The sequence below is a fragment of the Hoplias malabaricus genome, chromosome 12 (genome assembly GCF_029633855.1).
Source record: "Hoplias malabaricus isolate fHopMal1 chromosome 12, fHopMal1.hap1, whole genome shotgun sequence".
NCBI lineage: Eukaryota > Metazoa > Chordata > Actinopteri > Characiformes > Erythrinidae > Hoplias > Hoplias malabaricus.
Window position 1 is genome coordinate 27,710,541 of NC_089811.1, and position 5,939 is coordinate 27,716,479.

Sequence of the window (5,939 nt, forward strand, 5' to 3'; positions counted from 1 at the left end):
GGCTAAACAGACACATCAACTGTGCACTGACCCTGTAAATCTAAATTAAATATTTTGTTTATAGATAAGATGACACAGTTTAATGATGCTGATGATTGCATTTACAGTCTACAAATGCATTTAATATGAGAAAATACAGGATGACCATTTTTCAAGTTTTGCTGCTTGTTAGCTACATTCAACTTCTACATGGAGTGCATCATTAAAGAAGTACAATTCAGGCTACACACACACACACACACACATTCTTGTAGAAGCGTTATCTGGGGACTACGAGCTGGATCCTACATTGTGGGGACGCGCATTTCTAAAGGCTTTAGGAACAAATGAAACACAGATTCATGTTTCAACTGATCCTGGAACAGCAGCTGTCACTTTAAAATAAAGAAAATACATTAATAAAGCAATGTGACATTTTCCGACATTCTGGGGACTGTTTCTGGTATTCCAAACATGTGAGGACCAGCACACACACACACTGACACTTCCCAGTATTTTGTACAATGTAAGTACTTGTGAACAATCTGGGGACAAATTTTACTAACAACTGGTTTGCAGCCACAATGCATATTTATAAGAAAAGACAAATGATGTTGTCATATGAATAACACATTTATTCATTTCCATTTAAACTTTTTTTTTTTGCCATTTGCCCATGCCGTATTTTGTACAAATCATTAATAAATACCTTAAAATTTTCAAAAGCATCTACAAGGTGTACAACCACCTCAACACTTTAAGCTGCCAAGGCCCCAATAAGTATAAAAAAATTAAAAGAAAACAACCATTTTATGAAACACTCACTCCCAACGTTTAAATGGTTCTTTTAAACTGAAGAAATATGGTGACGTTTCTTCAGACTGATGAAGAATGTGCTGTATATGGCTCTTTATAGCACCAAAAGTGTTATAACATACAAAACATTCTCAGTCAATCTGAAGAAAATAACAATTTTATTGTTCATGGGTCTTTACAGAGCCACTGTAAAACTGTAAAAATAAAAAACCCTAAAGACGACATCAGCCAACTTTTCAATGAAATCAAATATTGTTTTTTTCCTATAGGAACTTTATAAATGAATTAACAAAACAAAACAAAAATGCATTTTAATGCAGTAAATGGCTTTTTATTCTGGTTTACATCTTCCTTTTAAGAGTAGTAATTCTGTTTTTGACAAAAAATTTCACAGCCAACCAATCTGTCTTTCAACAATAGGATTCACGCTATAGGTTCTGCTTTTATACAGGCCTCACAATGTTGTTTTCCTGGCACTGTGCAAGTTTTGATGAACCTGTTCAGATGTTTTTCAACAGCTTTCACCTCATTGGTCTCCCATTTCCTTTTCTTAACCACCTTGACACCTGAATAAATGCAGGACAACATCAGTCAAAACATACAATGTTTTTCCATTTCATAACAGCTTGCCATAATGTTTATCAGACTATACCTTTGGGAACTAATGTGATACTAGTTGGTTCTGATGCTGGTGTTGCTGTTTGGTTCTGATGCTGATTGGTTTCCTGGGCTTGCTTTGTAGATGTTTCTATGTCCAGTTCTGCTCCAATCTAGTTAAACACAAATTAAATGCATCAAACTAAAAGAATAAGTGGCAAAGAACATCCAATAATAGTAATAATGATAATGACAAGAAAAAAGTGTTTACTGAAGAAAAAGAAAAAAGACTGAAAGATAAAAATAAATATTGGTGGCTGCTGGGGCTGTCAATCACTGATCACCCTTCATCACGACCAGCTCAGTAAGAGATACCAATCAAGGACAGGGCTGAACTGTAACATGCTGCAGAGCATAACTATTTTTTTTTAATATGTCACAAAAATAACAGGGCTTAGTTACTGCTAGCAAGCCATACAATTACATATGTCAGCTGAAAACCATCCAACGCAGCTACAAAGTCGATCGATCATTCCATTTTTATCCAAAAGTTGTGGTTTTGCTACGGGGTTCCTAAGATATTTCTAGATACTTGTTTTTACACCAGTTCAACTGTGCACAAAAAGGTAATGGTAAATCACTTCTTTATTCTACCAAGAACATGCCCAATATTAAAAACATGTTGCCATACAATAATCAAGAGGAACACTAATTCTGAAACTATTTTAAGGCTAAACACACCAATCAAAGTAATTATTTTTAATAAAATTCTTATATTCTTATATCCTATGCCAATACTGTTAGAGTACATTGTACATTGTGGGGACTTGACATTTACTAAATAAAAAACACATGAAATATAATAGTTTCATACCATTTTGCAGAAAGTAGACTCTTGCAGTGATTGTTGGATGCCATGGTAATAGTCTCCAGAGGCACAATCTGGCTCCAGACCTTTACTGTCTGTTGTCATTCCACTTTTTGTCACCTGAAATGGGCACAACAGTCACTAACATGTCCGATATTAAAAGCATGTTGCCATACAATAAACAAGAGAAACACTAATAAGTGGTAGAAACTATTTTAAGGCTAAACACACCAATTGAACTATTTATTTTTTTAATAAACCTCATTCTTTTTTAACAGCTGCTTTGTGGGGACTTGAATGAAATCCTATGCCAATACTGTTAGAGTACATTGTACATTGTGGGGACTTGACGTTTACTAAATACAAAACACCTGAAATATAATAGTTTCATACCATTTTGCAGAAAGTAGAGTCTTGAAGTGTATGTTGGGTGCCATGGTGATTGTCTCCAGAGGCACAATCTGGCTCCAGACCTTTGCTGTCTGCTGTCGTTCCACTTTTTGTCACCTGAAATGGGCACAACAGTCACTAACATGTCCGATATTAAAAGCATGTTGCCATACAATTAACAAGAGAAACACTAATAAGTAGTAGAAACTATTTTAAGGCTAAACACACCAATCAAACTAATTATTTTTAATAAAATCCTTATATTCTATGCCAATACTGTTAGAGTACATTGTACATTGTGGGGACTTGACGTTTACTAAATAAAAAACACATGAAATATAATAGTTTCATACCATTTTGCAGAAAGTAGACTCTTGAAGTGTATGTTGGGTGCCATGGTGATTGTCTCCAGAGGCACAATCTGGCTCCAGACCTTTGCTGTCTGCTGTCGTTCCACTTTTTGTCACCTGAAATGGGCATAACAGTCACTAACAAGCCCGATATTAAAAACATGTTGCCATACAATAAACAAGAGGAACACTAATAAGTGGTAGAAACTATTTTAAGGCTAAACACACCAATTTAACTATTTATTTTTTTAATAAACCTCATTCTTTTTTAACAGCTGCTTTGTGGGGACTTGAATGAAATCCTATGCCAATACTGTTAGAGTACATTGTACATTGTGGGGACTTGACGTTTACTAAATAAAAAACACATGAAATATAATAGTTTCATACCATTTTGCAGAAAGTAGACTCTTGAAGTGTATGTTGGGTGCCATGGTGATTGTCTCCAGAGGCACAATCTGGCTCCAGACCTTTGCTGTCTGCTGTCGTTCCACTTTTTGTCACCTGAAATGGGCACAACAGTCACTAACATGTCCGATATTAAAAACATGTTGCCATACAATAAACAAGAGGAACACTAATAAGTGGTAGAAACTATTTTAAGGCTAAACACACCAATCAAACTAATTATTTTTAATAAACTTCTTATATTCTTATATCCTATGCCAATACTGTTAGAGTACATTGTACATTGTGGGGACTTGACGTTTACTAAATAAAAAACACATGAAATATAATAGTTTCATACCATTTTGCAGAAAGTAGACTCTTGCAGTGATTGTTGGGTGCCATGGTGATAGTCTCCAGAGGCACAATCTGGCTCCAGACCTTTACTGTCTGTTGTCATTCCACTTTTTGTCACCTGAAATGGGCACAACAGTCACTAACATGTCCGATATTAAAAGCATGTTGCCATACAATAAACAAGAGAAACACTAATAAGTGGTAGAAACTATTTTAAGGCTAAACACACCAATTGAACTATTTATTTTTTTAATAAACCTCATTCTTTTTTAACAGCTGCTTTGTGGGGACTTGAATGAAATCCTATGCCAATACTGTTAGAGTACATTGTACATTGTGGGGACTTGACGTTTACTAAATACAAAACACCTGAAATATAATAGTTTCATACCATTTTGCAGAAAGTAGACTCTTGAAGTGTATGTTGGGTGCCATGGTGATTGTCTCCAGAGGCACAATCTGGCTCCAGACCTTTGCTGTCTGCTGTCGTTCCACTTTTTGTCACCTGAAATGGGCACAACAGTCACTAACATGTCCGATATTAAAAGCATGTTGCCATACAATAAACAAGAGAAACACTAATAAGTGGTAGAAACTATTTTAAGGCTAAACACACCAATTGAACTATTTATTTTTTTAATAAACCTCATTCTTTTTTAACAGCTGCTTTGTGGGGACTTGAATGAAATCCTATGCCAATACTGTTAGAGTACATTGTACATTGTGGGGACTTGACGTTTACTAAATAAAAAACACATGAAATATAATAGTTTCATACCATTTTGCAGAAAGTAGACTCTTGCAGTGATTGTTGGGTGCCATGGTGATTGTCTCCAGAGGCACAATCTGGCTCCAGACCTTTACTGTCTGTTGTCATTCCACTTTTTGTCACCTGAAATGGGCACAACAGTCACTAACATGTCCGATATTAAAAACATGTTGCCATATAATAAACAAGAGGAATACTAATAAGTGGTAGAATCCATTTTAAGGCTAAACACACCAATCAAACTATTTATTTTTAATAAAACTCTTATATTTTTAAATAGGCACTGTGTGGGACTTTGTGTAAACCATTCATTTGAAAAGACATTGTGGGGACTCAGTGGGGGAGCTGCACCATTTGCCGAATGAAATCCTTTGCCAATACTGTTACAGTACGTTGTGGGGACTTGACGTTTACTATGTAAAAAACACCTGAAATATAATAGTTTCATACCATTTTGCAGAAAGCAGACTCTTGCAGTGATTGTTGGGTGCCATGGTGATTGTCTCCAGAGGCACAATCTGGCTCCAGACCTTTACTGTCTGTTGTCATTCCACTTTTTGTCACCTGAAATGGGCACAACAGTCACTAACATGTCCGATATTAAAAACATGTTGCCATATAATAAACAAGAGGAACACCCATAAGTGGTAGAAACTATTTTAAGGCTAAACACACCAATCAAACTATTTATTTTTAATAAAACTCTTATATTTTTAAATAGGCACTGTGTGGGGACTTTGTGTAAACCATTCATTTGAAAAGACGTTGTGGGGACTCAGTGGGGGAGGTGCACCACTTGCTGAATGAAATCCTATGCCAATACTGTTACAGTACGTTGTGGGGACTTGACGTTTACTATCTAAAAAAACACCTGAAATATAGTTTCATACTATTTTGCAGAAAGTAGACTCTTGCTGTGATTGTTGGGTGCCATGGTGATTGTCTCCAGAGGCACAATCTGGCTCCAGACCTTTGACGTCCGCTGTCATTCCACTTTTTGTTACCTGAAATGGGTACAACAGTCACTAACATGTCCGATATTAAAAGCATGTTGCCATACAATAAACAAGAGAAACACTAAACAAGTGGTAGAAACTATTTTAAGGCTAAACACACCAATCAAACAATTTATTTTTAATAAAACTCTTATATTTTTAAATAGGCACTGTGTGGGACTTTGTGTAAACCATTCATTTGAAAAGACATTGTGGGGACTCAGTGGGGGAGGTGCACCACTTGCCGAATGAAATCCTTTGCCAATACTGTTACAGTACATTGTGGGGACTTGACGTTTACTATGTAAAAAACACCTGAAATATAATAGTTTTATACCATTTTGCAGAAAGCAGACTCTTGCAGTGATTGTTGGGTGCCATGGTGATTGTCTCCAGAGGCACAATCTGGTTCTAGACCTTTACTGTCCGCT

At 35.9% G+C, this 5,939-nt stretch overlaps 1 long non-coding RNA gene across 1 annotated transcript; it reads right to left on the reverse strand.

Moving 5' to 3' along the window:
* Positions 1-632: 632 nt before the first annotated feature.
* LOC136710363 (uncharacterized) lies at positions 633-2,380 on the reverse strand. Its single transcript, XR_010804615.1, has 3 exons — positions 2,267-2,380; positions 1,448-1,565; positions 633-1,361 (listed from the first exon to the last, which is right to left on the reverse strand). It is a non-coding gene; the product is annotated as an uncharacterized lncRNA (long non-coding RNA).
* Between the last annotated feature and the right edge of the window lie 3,559 nt (positions 2,381-5,939).